General features: G+C 37.7%; 1 protein-coding gene across 13 annotated transcripts in view; it reads right to left on the bottom strand.

Moving 5' to 3' along the window:
- Nucleotides 1–15,349, bottom strand: part of LOC5576630 (syntaxin-1A) — a 208,713-nt gene that overhangs the window by 180,713 nt on the left and 12,651 nt on the right. The gene's annotated exons all lie outside the window — the stretch shown is intronic.

The following is a 15,349-nucleotide window of genomic DNA, read 5'->3' as shown; positions in this document are numbered from 1 at the left end:
GTTTACTGTGGATTTTTACAGGAATATCATATAAAGCTCCAACATAATTGTTTTCAGGGTGTCTGCACTCATCTAAGTTTTTCTCTAAAAATTCCTCCGAATATTCCTTCGAGATTCAATTACTCCACTAATTCCAGCAGTTTCATCAAGATTTTCCTAAATTATGCGCTTAGGATTCATATCTGATCTCCTTCAACCATATTTCCAATAATGCTCACATGATATTTCCTTGAATTTCTTCTGAAATTTCTATAAGAGGTTCATGGGTTGTTGGGGATATCTCCATAAATGTCTGCTAGATTTGTTTCCAGGTTCTTCTTGAATTTCTTCGGATTTATCATCGAAGTTTCCTAAAAATATTAGAATACCGCCAATAATTCCACCAAGGGGGGGGGATTCTTCAAAGATAGTTCTAATGTGTTTTTTTTATTTAACCTTGAATTTTATTATATAATATTCTAAGAGTTATTCCGGGAATTTAGTCTGTTAGCAACATAATATAAATTTTAGTAATAATAAATTTTCGAGCTGTTTAGTGGAATATCTATCAATAAATGAGAACTGAATTAGTACTATACCATTTGATTCCATTAGAGATTCTAACTTTTGCCAGATACGCGTATTTCAACCTAAACTGTAAGGCTGTCTTCAATGACGTGTACTAGTCTCGAGTAGTAACGTTCTACTTAGATCGAAGGATGCTTTTTGATGTGCACTGTTGGTGACACGTGCTGTTTTCCATGTATAAAATCATCAAAATTACTAAATTTAAAAATCAAACAGTACTTAAATTTTCAACTTCAATATTTTTTCATCCTAATGCGCGATAAATATGTTGAACCATAAGCTTTTAGATGGTTTATAACGTTAGAAAATATTTTATTCCTAACAAATAAATTTTGTACTTAACTTTAATGTCATATTTTACAAACTTTTTACTTTGGCCAGTTCGACGACATAACAGTGGGATGAATTTTAATTTTAGACAATTTTATTGAAAATTCATGAGAATATAGGGTGCCGGTGCCATTAATGGACTACCTAGGCTATAAAAAATCATAACAAAATAACGAAAAGCCTTAACAGAGATCTTTTGGCGTCAACCGAAAGATTTCAACCTCTACTATATGGGAAAAATACAAAAAGAGTGATAAAACTCATTTTTAACATAAAACCGCTCGTGTCACTATTGGTACACGTGTTCCAGTAGTAGACGTTAGGGAATGATACAAGGAATTTCAAACAAAATGATAAATTTTAACACAGGTTTAACATTTTTCCCTTGAAAGATCATCTCTGGGACTTTTCTTCATTTTATACATCCATTTTAAAAACTGATTCCATCCGTTGATCCACTACTGGATCACGACGGCAACTATTGGTGCAAGGGAGCAATTTGTTTGCGTAAACTTAATTATTTATATGACTTTTTGATGAAATAAAAAGCTGAAATTTGGCAAATCGACTAAACTAGAGGCGATCTATCCCCCAAAAATAGCACATGTCGTTTTTATCGACAAATGTACGTTCAATTCCATAGTCAAATCTGCTGGTACATTACAACCATTGGTACCGGTACCCTAATACATGAGTTATATTTCAAAAAATATTAAAATAAATAACAACCTCAAAAGCTTTGACCACCTTTTCACATGAAGCTCGACCATTGTGATATTGGTTGCAATCGTCGTCGTTATCAGCAGAAACTCAAACCGTTCGTTGGTCGCGATTAGCATTCTAGAAAGAGGCGACAATGATGACGGTGATGACGACGACGACGAAGACATCGCTCCACAATTGGTATAACCTAACGAATGTGCCGTGTCAGAGTCAGTCGATGGCATCGAGAAACGCGGTGGTGAATCATTCCGTTCCATCCATCCGACCGATAAGTAGATTTGGTTTCCCACAAAGGTTAACTCGGAAGAAGATGTCACTTCGAGCCCTATTAGCTGCGGTGACTTCCGAAAATTGGAAATGGTAATTGGAAGTGCATTTGTCGGGATGGTTTGTATATAGGTGGAGCACTACATGAATTGAGTGGAAATGTGGTAAATGTCAACTCTGTTCAGGACCCTTCTTTTAGCAATACAGACCAGACTATAGAATGAATCATTCTACCATTGATTAGTTATCACAAATTATAAGAATGTACTTTTTAAGAGTGATAGTCAAGAAATTCCCTAGTTAGCCTAATGAGCAAGGCTGTAGATTACCAATTCAAAGATCGATTCACGGTACAGACAAGAATCTTTCTAAATAAGAAAATACCATGAATCATTCCAAATTTAAGTAGTTGGTAATCTGTCAGAAAGCTTTCATGAAACTCAAAGGTACCAGGATCTTACCAACAGGTTACTTCAAAATAGACAAAATAGAATCCGGGATTCCATCGAGAGGTTCGTCTTCGGGTATATTCTTCTTCATGACATTACCTCCTCATTGGGACAAAACCTGCTTGTCAGCTCAGTGTTTAATGAGCACTTCCACAGTTATTAACAGAGAGATTTCTTTGCCAAAGTGGCCATTTTCGCATTCGTATATCGTGTGGCAGGTACGATGATACTTTATGCCCAGGGAAGTCAAGGAAATTTCCATTACGAAAAGATCCTGGACCGACCGGGAATCGAACTCAGACACCTTCTGCATGGCTTGCTTTGTAGCCGCGGACTCTAACCACTCGGCTAAGGAAGGCCTTCGTGTTCGGGTGTATCCTTACCTTCTTTCAATCAGTGTCTGCATATTTCAATATACAGTCAACAACGCCGATCCTCAGTAGGCTCCGTCATCGTTGAATTCTTCTTTGTGTGAATGTTTGTTTGACAATACATGCACGAATCTGGTAGAACGTGCATTCAGTTTTTCAATTACTTTTGCTACACTAATTCTTCATCCACTACTGACATTCAAATTCAATTTCACTAGTGAAAAAAATCATTTCCGTCAGAATACCCCACAAAACATCCGCAAATTGCAAAAGTTGTATTTTTTATTAAAAGACAATCATGATTCATCAACTGGAGGCATCACATTGCCGTTTTCTTACACCAGTAATATAAAATTCATTTGTAATTTTTAATATTCAATTTTCAATTTCAGTGCCTCTAGGTGAAACTGAATTTTGAAATGACACCAACAGTGGGTGAACTGAATGTGTGCGTATGTTGCACCCACTCTCTTTCTCGTCGCATTCGCACTCGAAGTATCTTCAATGATATTCACAAGGAATTTTAACATTTTCGGTAGTTACACTGTTGAATTTTGTACAACGTAGATGAAAAAACCTCGCTTACAGCATCAGCGTAATGCTTCTGGCGGTGGCCAACAGCGCCAATACTGAGGTGTAAAAGATCCCTCTGAAGATTGATCTGGAAATTCTGAAGAAATTTCCTCCATACTTATTTTCTACAACTTTCCTCCCGGTAGCTTGATCCTCAGGATGGCTCATTCACAAAAGTTTTTGTGGATTTCTGGTGATATCTATGATGGATTCCTGGAGAAATACTTTTTTGATAGTCTTATCTTGTTACTACTGAACTGTTGCCCAACATACTGTTTTACCTTTTTAAGCTAAAATTGGCTATCGAGTTGAACTAGATAATTATTCAAAATTTTATAAGAATCTGAAGCTTCAAATGCATAGGATAACATGCTATAATATATTGGGAAGTGGTGTACATAAATTTAGTGCTGAATAATTGTAACGATATGATCAGCATTGATTTTGTAGAGCTGTTGCTTGCTCATTACTCATATGATCAATACCCGTTGGTTGAGATCATAAATCATAAGAGGGGGCTGTTGATGTACGTGCATTGTGTGTACGTAGAGCAGACTCCAGTGTCATCCCCCTATACAAGGGGTTGCAAATCGTTTCATCAAGTCCCACAGTATCATATCATTAACCGCCTCCACCCCCACAAAAGGACGTAGGTAGGAACGAAATGATTCTTTCCAGTAGCCCCATCGAACCAAGTGCGGAAAAGTATTGGACGAACATCGTCAATCATCAACGTTTAGAGCAATGCCATTGCCGCATGACGTCAGAAATTGACGTTGGAAAAGTCAAGAGTCCTACCACATCCATGCATTCAATAGGTACCTAGCGTGAAGCAAAACTTGTATTGCAGCTTCGGTGCGTGGGACGTATTGGAGTCTACAGTCTGGCGGCTGCCGAGAGGGATGAGGATTATCCGCAAATAGCCTGTTGAAAGCCCACCACCCTCCGCTCTGTAGGTCCACTACACAGCTCGAAGATATCCCACGCATAACAGGACTCGTTTGTGCAAATGGCTAGCGAATGGCGATGGTCCTGATGAATGCGATACGAACTCTCCTGTACAAATGGATGGGCACATGCTTGGGAATAGTTTGCAGCATAATTATGCGGTCACTGCTAGGGAATTTCACTGGGCAATATGAGTCAGATGCAGAAATTGTTGATTCATCATCCCGATCGTAAACGACCTTCATACAGTTTTTTTTTTCAACGATCCTTTAGAAATAACTGTTCATTATTACTGAAGAAAGATAGGCAAATGCGTAGGCTTTTGTCTCTTTTGCACTGCTTACACCCACTGGCTCTACGTTCCCAGTAAAACTTAGCCGGTCTGGTCTTCCTAATGTTCTTATGAATTAGGTTGATAATTGAATCAAAATGAGCAATCAGTTCCATGCTTTAGACAAATTTTCCGAGCATCAAATCGAAGCAGCCAATAACCCAGGTCCCATGATTGAAGTTAGGAAACAAAGGGTGCCGTCTATCGTGGTCAGTTGTTCCGAATTTGGAGGATTTGGGCAGGAGATCTTGAACTCCATTAGAGGAGTCAAGGTTTCCTTCCAAGTCGCAAAGAAAGGAGACTGTCGCGTATTGCCGGAAACTCTTAAAGATCGCACGCTTCTTCTCAAACATATTAAAGAGAAGAAACACATTTGTTTTACAAATGGCGATAAAATTGAACGTTTGTTCAAAGTGGTATTGAAAGTTCTCTCAAGTGACTATAAGTCATCTGAAGAGATGGAATAAATGATTTACTTGGATTTTCCCCAGTCCAAATAATCATTATGAAAAAGAGTACCCAATCTGGCATTCTTCGGAAAGGCATTCCAGAAACCTGGAGGATATTATGGTCTTGCCCTTCTAGCCATAGAAAAAGCATTCGACAGTGTTTGGTAGGCTTGATTGTAAAATTAAAAAAACTTTAATTTTCCAACATACATTGTTAGAATAATCTTAAGTTATCTGCCGAATCGTACACTTCAGGTTAATTATCAGAAATCCAAGTCTGAAAGACTTGCTGTAAGAGCTGGTGTTCCTGAAGGCAGCATTTTGGGACCAATATTATACAATATTTTTACAACTGGCTTACCTGAGTTATTCTGATATTAAGATCCTTATATAAATTAGGAAAATATTAAGCTGCTAATAATGGATTCCAGGCATTAACTGGCAGGTAATACTATTCCAGTATCGCCGATTAAAAGGATTCACCATAATTTATTCCAAAGATTTTGCGAAAACCTAATCCCAAAATAGCACACCATCATAAGCAAATCGGACGCTCCCAACCGCAGCACCAGGCCATGTAAGTAGGTGGATTGACGTTTATCTGCGGACGGGATTCTGTTCCCAACCGACCTTGGTGTCAAGCCGGATCCCAAAAATAGCAGTCACCTGGTTTGGTTTGCATTGTTCGAGCTGCAGGCTATAAATAAAGCAACGGAATTTGCAACTGGAAAAGCACGCCCCACTCGATGATGTATGGAGACGCGGACATTAGGGTGGCCCATGATTATCGAACTATAGAAACATTTAGTTCTTCTGCTTCTTGGCGGTTCGTTTTCACTGGGACAGAGCCTGCTTCTCAGCCTAGTGATCTTATGAGCACTTCCACAGTTATTAACTGAGAGCTTTCTTTGCCAAAGTTTCCATTTTCGCATTCGTATATCGTGTGGCAGGTACGATTATACTATATGCCCAGGGAAGTCACGGAAATTTCCATTACGAAAAGATCCTGGACCGACCGGGAATTGAACCCAGACACCTTCAGCATAGCTTTGCTTTGTAGCCGCGGACTGTCGTTAAACTCGGCTAAGGAAGGCAAAACTAATCTTTAGTTACACCGCCATAAATTGGTTCATTTGGATCCCCAGTGGGTACCTACTGTGAAAATTTAAGGGGAATCCGTTAGCTTTAAGGAGCTTGAAGATTGTATGATTAAAATCTATCAAATATATTTGAAAAACGGTTCTAACGAACAAGTGTCGGGAGAGTAACTTAAGATTTGACAAGTTAATTTTTCACACATGAAAATGGGCCACCGTACGGGCATGGATGACTTCCCGATCCGCTTCGTTGCAGCGCGTGGTCCTTTCAGTAGGTAAACGTCGGCTGGGCTTCGTGCGTGCCAGCAAACAAGTGGACGAGAATGTATCGTCATAAATAAATGTTTTCACTTTCCTAGTGACGAACAATAGGAGGTTCTAATAAATAGGAATCCGTTGAATCCGAGTTAAAATTAAAGTTATTGAAAACTGCCAATTTTTGACAAATATTTATCCATTTTCCCAAAATAGTATTTATTTTATTATTTCAAAATTCTTGGATAGAATTTCAATAATTTGTCACAGATGATGTTATTTCTGATATTTCTCCAAACTTGATCATTTTGTATGAATATTGTCCCTCATGTACATTCCTGTCAGTACTATAAATACCGAGTAATGAAACAAGTCTTACGTATCGTTCAACACGTTGCAGAAGCTATGCTCTTCTGTCACCGTAAATTATTCAGAGTACGTCAATCTTAGCATTACTGCGTCAAGAAGCATAGGTAAAAGTTCGTCCCCAACCGAAACCGATATCGATCGGCAATGCAGCGAATTTTCTGCAATTGTCAAAAGAACAAAAGCATTCAACCTAAACTCAACCTGACCGCACAGGGCCAATGAGCTGCAGACAACGGTCCAACGAAACAGAGCCATTTTTCATTCATGAAAATCACTGCATCGGTTTCACCGGAATACACGTTCCACTCCACAGCCTTGGTCGACGTCGACGACGACGCCAGTGGCAAAAAGCGAAACCACCACCCAAAGTTAAAACCCCCTCCTCCCATCTGTCACCCATTCTCCCATTCTGAGGTTCTGTATCACAATTTCCTACATACCTACAGCCCTCGATTCCACCCAGGATCCCATACAGACACAAACGCACACATACCCAGATCACAAAACCCGACTCGAAAACGCGTCATTGCGTCACGATTTTTTTCCCCAGAATGAAGAAACCATCCTCTCAACCGTCGTCGGGGGAAAACTCGGAACTCATTTCCCACCCCGAAAGCGTGCCTTCTCTGCTCTCGTTCTCATTTTCCCATTTTCTCAAAAACTCTCGCAACACTCTCCACGTTCTCTCCGATACTGCATAACTTAGAATATGCTCTCGGAAATTCGCACTATCCTTCCCCGTTCCACTCTTGCGATTGAATTCACAGGAACTGAGACACTCTTCCGTTTCCTCCTCCGTCACGAGCGGCGCTGATTGTCAACCGTCGTGAAACGGACTGAACTATTTCACAGTTCATCAGGATAATTCCTAGGCAGAAAGCAGCAAACCGAGAATGAAATTAACGAACGAAACACAGAAGTGCACACGAAATAGGCCATCCCTGAAGCCCTGAAGTCACAACCAGAGCGCCTTTCGCTAACAATTTGGGGTTCGACTGCATCAGAGTGCAGTTTTATTGTCATCCTCGTCATCGTCACCGTCATCATCGTCATCATCATCTGATTCTCGTGACTCAATGTGACTCGACTCGGATTCGGGTGGGGTCAGTGTGCGTTTTCGGGACAATCCACAGGATGAAATTAGTTTCCACGGAACAAGGATTTGTTTGTTTCAACAAAACAGCAGATTTGGCGAATCGGATTTGTTTGCAAGATTTGGATATGAGATTCATCAGTTTTTAATGTTGCAAATGTAATGAACAAATACGGATGACCAAGGATGTATTCAATACATTTTTTTTTTCAAGTGCACTTACTTCAAAACAATACGATCGTCACCTGTCTCGAAAACTTAGTCATTTATTTAAATTTAGATTAGACTTATAATCAAAACTACCGTAGCTGTATGATTTCATATTCACTGAAGGAACTACACTTTAAATAAGTTCAAACAATAATTCCTTAGCCGAGTGGTTAAAGTCCGCGGCTACAAAGCAAATCCATATTGAAGGTGTCTGTATTCGATTCCCGGCCGATCCAGGATCTTTTCGTAATGGAGATGTGGCACACAGTCCCAGCTGGACACAACTCGTTTTAGAAAGTCTATTACCATGTTAGGATTACTTTGCCAAATTTTCAAAAAGGGCTCTAATAACCCTTTTTCCAAATGTTGAAATGAAATTCTTCGATTAGGCAATGCTTCGCAATTACAGAGTAATGCTCAGCAGTTTCCTTTTTAGCTTGACATCCGTATAAGATTCGTATCTTTTTAAGATGATACCTACTTGGTCATCAGCTCAGTTATTACCTTAAGATTTCATTTATTAGGATTTTATGAATCATTTCGCTTGCTTGGATACATTGCATTCCAATTGGATATTTCCATTTTTTCAGGTTCAGCCTGAAAGTGCACTCAAGAACACCTCAGAACAGGTCAGAGCCGACAAAGCTCAAAGCTGCACCATGTCATGTTAGATTGACGGCGATTTCATTCCCTTCAATACCACAATGGTCGGGCAACAAGTACCATGTAAATTCGTACCTACTGGCCAATTGCTTCAGAGAAGTACAGAACGCAGAGTGCATTCCCCACTAATTTTGATCGACATGTAAATGCTTTTGGCTTATTCAAAGCTACTTGACTGTCCGAGAAAATACAGATCTTTGCAAACCTGTAGTTCCTTTTGAGACAAACATGTGTACAGTCTATAATGACTTTTATTTCAGCTTGGAACACAGTTCCGTATTGTCCGTATTGTCGCCCATCTTTGACCCGTCTGTATCAAATACAATAGATCCTGAACGTAAACTTGGCTCACCAGAACCCCAAATATGGCGGCTTGATTTGAGCATTTTGAAGGACACATCATAGTTGGTCCTCGTTGTCATCCAATTTTCTGTTCTTCAAATTCTGTTCTGTTCAAATTAAACTCCTTGGCGATCTTCATGTGACCCATCAGATCACCATCTAGTATTTACTAGTAACGGACAAACTAAAAGACATTTGTTGCAACTTGCATTTTAATGAATTCATGCAAATGAAGTATATTAAGAAGCGTATCCAAAGAAGGTGTATTTTTCAATTCCCATGTCATTTATATACAATCAAGCCTTTGCAACTTAGTCAGCTTCTTCTGACCGGTTACCTCATCCTGAAACTGATTTAAGCTGGGATGGTACGCTGGGCAGGACATCTTGTAAGAATGCCGGACAATAACTCTGTAAAACGGTTTTCTCTTCCAATCCGAGTTGTAGGGTGCAGAGCCACTTGGGCACTTCCATGATTCACTTTGGCATGGGGGGTTTTTCTTGGCCGAATTGCATGAAACTTTGCAATCAGAAGCGCATCAATACATCGCACATTATGGACAGATATGACCTCTGTAGCTTTCAAAAAACCCTACTGCCGAAGTGAATCAAAAGTGCCAAGAATAGGATCCGGGTCCCTATCAAGATAATTGATGTAGAACTAAATAAAAACCAAATAAATTATACATAATATGCAGAAATGGCAAAATTCTGCTGCTCAACGTACGCAGGAGAACAATCCCAGGCAAGAATGTCGAAGGGAAAGTTCTCGACTGTTTAAGCCTAAAACTGCTGTTCTAACATAAGTCTCTTACACCGCTTCTCCCTGGATGTCATTTCTCCGAACGCCAGTAATACGTGCATAAATGATCATTAACTATTCATACTGTTCATAACCGCATATTTGTAACATTCAGCAACAGTAGAAATTGAGAAAATGACGTGTCGCGACGCTGGTGATATTAATACACACTTAAACTCTTACTTTAACGAAATCTCGACGAAAGTTATCAAGATTCGGCAAACATGTACCGAAATATCTTCAAAAGTGTTATAGAGCTTCAGGAAATAATTACCGAGATCTCAGCTGTTGGATTTTCAGCAATCCGTTTACCGAGATCGACTTGACCAAATTTAAGTGTCAAGGTACACTTAAATACAAACTGCTAAAAATAAGCATTATGGAAAGAAAGAGTGTTATTTGACTAAAACCAAATGTATGACAAATCGAAAATTTTCAGATTACCAATATTTCCCGAAAATTTATCATGCTTTTTACGTCATAATCATCTTTGCATGGAAATTATCTATACATAACAGACCCGTTACATGGCTGATGATCTGTTCTAATATTATACGTGGTCAAAGATTTGGTGGTATATCCAAGAAAATGCAAAAAATCTTAAAATATTGTCAAGTGCAAGTTCTTAGATAGATCAAGTTTTGACTACGCTAGCGCTAACACTAAGTTCTTAGGTAGACCAAGTTTTTCTAATACATTTCAAAACCTTTACGAAATCTACACACTTTCTGTCGTTGCACTCCATCTTCTGATTAGGAACTTTATACCTTCTGAGCCACTGAACCATCAAGCGGCTTAGTCAGGGTGTATGTACTATATTGAGAAGGTGATATATTCCTAAAACTGACAGCTATACTTCTAAAACAACCGAGACTTCCTTCTGAACAATGTAAAGAATTGAAGCTTCATGTACCAAATGAAGAAGTAAGCAAAAAGTATTAATTCGATCAGTACGACCGGGAATATACAGAATACCCGCGACTGAGCCACTCTGAATATCTGAATCCTTGTACAGGCCGAAGGATACAATCTTTTGTAACAAACAATATAATAGTTTGCAGCAAACGAAAAAAGATGAAGCATCTAAAGTAAATAAACCCAATCAGTGGCTACAAGATGTTGATACAATTATGCATAATAACCCTTTTAATAGGCCTTTTCATGTGACAGGTCCGTCTATGCATTTGTTTACATCGGTGGAGGACCGGTGCTAACACGGGCCTGTCATTTTTATAGATGAACTGTCAAAGACCTTCCGGATCAGCTGATTTGAAACGTCACGTGAAAAAGCCTATTGTAAAATATCATTACATATACAGTGACCCCACGCAGTTGAATCACCCACAATTTATGAATCAGCTGACTTCAAAAGACAAAATTATTATCAAACTTGTCACAAAACATCACAGAATTATTTTTACTGATAAGAAACTATGTGTAAAAATAATTCTGTGATGTTTTGTGACAAGTTTGATAATAATTTTGTCTTTTTAAATCAGCTGATTCATAAATTGTGGGTGATTCAACTGCGTGAGGTCACTGTACGGGCCCCTGATAACTGAGCGTTAAACACAATGGCCATAAACGCTCATACCAAGCTGAGGGTCGTAAGTTTGAACCCCACCAGTCGAGGGTCTTTTAGAGTTAAAAATTGTGGCGACTTTCCAGGACAATAGTCAATTTGCAAAGAAAGCTTTTAAATAATACCTGTACTGCCCATAACTGCATATCAGTCGCATTCGACATTTTTGACAATTTCAGGATAATACCGTGTGTAGAGTCATCAAATGGTAAACACTTAAGATCAACTTACTAAAATCTATGAGTTTGTTCTAGAAAATTCGAAAAAAATACCGAGTTGTTTTTGTATTTGTAACCGCACAAAAGTCACATTGAAATTATACCTGAGCCTCGTTATATAGTAACAATGAAATTTCTATCAGAATTATTTTCTGACTAAAGCCTGTCCACGTTAAATTTCGGACACCCAAATAATGGCAGCAAAAAAAAGTTACTCATAATTCAACAAAAACAATTGTTTATTTCAGAATAAAAGAGTTATATCTACAAAATAAACAGTTGATAAGGATGTTAATCCTTCTTTCTGTAAAATTCTCGAACTTTCTGTGGTACACCCGCCATCCGTGTCCGAAATTTATCGTGGACAGGCTTTATTCATCCAGTACGTGATTTGAGTTGTACAACATTTTAGCCTCAAATAAGTATACTTATGAGTTCATGGCGATTTTTATAAAATTTAGTTTCCTCCCATACTGCCATAAAATGCACACTTGTTATTGGATTTACTTAATGCCTACTTTTGTCGAATGTTACAAATATGCAGTTATGGGCAGTGTAGAAATGCTAATAAGAACCATACATTGAGAATCAGGCCCTGTCTCAGTTAACCCTCGCTTTACCACGACTTTGATTGGCTATTTCTATACCAAAAACCGTTTCTGTGAAAAATACTATAACAAACAATATTACATAAAGACTAAATTTTTCGAAATTGGTTTAAAAAAATTCAGTTGACAGGTTCCTTGAAAGATTTTTGAAGAGATTATTAGTGGATTATTACTTGTTTAATTTTTTATGTGATTCTTGTTACATTTCTGAGAGATGCTTGGTAGGACTTTTGAAAGAGATTGTTTGGAACCGCCATCTAAAACCCTTTGAAGAATTCTTCTTGAACCATGACAAATTTTTAGCGTAATTTATGCTTCAAAACAATTGTAATTTCAGATAATTGTATTCAATTTTAATTCAGCTTATTTTAATACTTTTTAAAATCATTTTAAGAAGGCTGTGGGACATTTGTAAAGGCTTTAAACGATAAACAATTGGTTTAAGGCAAAGTAGGCCGTCATTGAAATTTGTACGCGTCGTTGATGATTGTTGCTAATGCATCTCACAATTTCGAATCAAAGAAAATCAGTTGGTTTTGCACTGACACAGCTGAAAAAGTATCAGCTTACTTTATGCATGTTAGCGCGTACAGTGATACATTTTCAAGTCAATATAAACTATCAAGACCAAGTTTTATCACTTTGGAATGCAAGCTGAAAAGTCATCATTGTTGCCAAAACGAATGACGGGCTACTTAGCCTTAAGTGGAAATTATTTCTTTTTGATGTTTTTTTACTTAAAAGAGTTAAAAATGGAAGTCATAGTGCACAAGATTTTGAAACACTGATCATAATTGATTGAAAAGGGACATCAATCGAAATGGCCGATTCATAAAATATCGAGACCAAAAATATCCAATGTACATAACCTGATCTACGCAGTTATTAACTGAGAGCTTTCTTTGCCATTTGACTTTTTGAGTGTGTCTTTCATGTGGCAGGTACGCAGATATTCTATGCCCTGGGAAGTCGAAAAAAAATTTTCAACGAACTACGACCCTCAGCTTGGTCTTGATGAATAGCTGTGCGTTAACCGCTACGGCTATCTGGGCCCCATCCACTTATAGACATTTATGCCAATTCGTCTTTTTAGGCTTAGGAATTTCAATCAATATGTTGATGAATTTTTGAACCTACAGGTTTAACTTATTCAAACATTCTGAATTTGCTCAGGTGTTTATTCAAATGGGTATAGAGTTATTTGTTAACTGTTCTTTGTTTATGCATTACTTGATGGTTTCTTCAATTTAGACAAAAGAAAGTCCACTGAATTCATTTTAATAATATGTTTATAGCTATCTTAATGAGCATAGAATGCTAGAGGAAAAGCAAATTTCTATTGATGTTCGAAGTATGCTTGCTGAGAATATCAGATAGTCAAGACTCAGCAAAATTTCCATGTACGGACACTTGAGGTGACTATGAAACGAAACCAAACTTCGAATTTTTAAGTGCACACATCTAGAAAACCTGACAACTGTTGGCATTAATAATTTAGTGGATTGATTGCTGTTGATAATCAATCGATTAATGCTTCAGCTGCTTTTGAAAATTCGAGGATTCGTTTTATAATAATTTCAAGGCTTCAGTGAAGTATAACTAATTGAAAAACATATAAATTGAATCGTTCAATATAAAACCACAGTGTGATCAAGACTTGCAAACTCTAACATTTTGAGTGGTGCAGAATTGGATTTTACATCTTAAATTAACTCGAATCAATAGAAATGCGAGGCCTCTACATGATTCTTATTCCGGGCACAATCACACTTTTGCTTCATATTCCGGATTCTAGCTCTTGAAAAACACAATTAACATATTTAAATTATTAATTAAACTTACTCAGCCGTTCGAAAGAGGTCAAAACTAATTGAGCAATGTGAATTATCATGGACTGCAATAGAAAATGTTTGTGAAAACCAACCTTCAAATTAGGAACAAATTAGGCAAATTTTGCCGAAACGATATCCAGTTAAAAATGAATAGGCAACGTGTTGAGAAACTACCTTCAGTAACAAATTAGATATCACAAAAAGAATTTCGTCTACATCTACTGGAAGTTGGTTGGACCATTCGGCTTTGCAAATTGATCGTCTGGCACACATTGTCACGGACGGGAAAATATGAATGGTTTCATGATACTAATGATTGAGATAGGGAAACTGATCATATTCTTGGAACTTTTGAGTCACTTCGGCAAGGGGTTCTATGAAATCTAACGAGCTCATATTCTTCAACAATTTTCTCCGTATATGAGTGCATCTCACAGCTGGGTTTCACGGAGATGTCCAATTGATTCTTTATTCTATGACTGAAATGAGTTAACAATGTAAGAGAAGTTGGAACAGACGGCAATCGATTCTGTCATAGTTATTTCAAGATTTTAATTCGTTACAATTACAGGTATGGATTTATATATAGATTTGTCTAAATGCTTCAAATGTAAATATGTTTTAAAGATTTCCATGTCCACTTAGGTTTAAGTGGATCAGCAATGATTAGCATTATCAAACACTCTCTTAAAAAAGAGTTACACAAAATCAGGCTCTTCTGGGACAACACATCAATGTGATTTTTCACACATGCTGAAAATCGATTTTGTGCTGATTTACGCTTCAATTTCATGTCACATCAATATGCATACAGAAACATGGTACATTATGCTGATGATTTCACTAATTTATTCTGATGTTCTCCATTCAATGAAATCAGCACGTCAAAATACTAAGAATTACTGTGTAAGGCTTAGTCCTTCCGATAATCAGCAGCAGTAACGTGTGAAAGCTTGCAAACAGCAAACAAAGACGTGAACGCAGACAAATGATTTGCCAAGTAGTTTCAACTGATTGTTACTAAAGTAATAAAATGTTTGATTTAAAAAAGGAGAAATTTAATATACAGACGACTCTCCACATCTCGATATCGAAGGGATCATCGAAATAGGAAGAGATCGAGTCATAGAACATACTTTTAAGGAATACTAGATTGAAAACCGGTCCATTGTCAGGAAAATAGGGGAAAACAATAAACAATTGGACGTCATTTCTTCTTTCTATCTTTTGACAATGGGCATATCGACATATGGAGAGAAAATCAGGAATTA

Source organism: Aedes aegypti, chromosome 2 (genome assembly GCF_002204515.2).
Source record: "Aedes aegypti strain LVP_AGWG chromosome 2, AaegL5.0 Primary Assembly, whole genome shotgun sequence".
In the NCBI taxonomy this organism is placed as follows: Eukaryota; Metazoa; Arthropoda; class Insecta; order Diptera; family Culicidae; genus Aedes; species Aedes aegypti.
The sequence above is the reverse complement of the archived record's forward strand: the minus strand, read 5'-3'. Positions and strand labels throughout refer to the sequence as shown.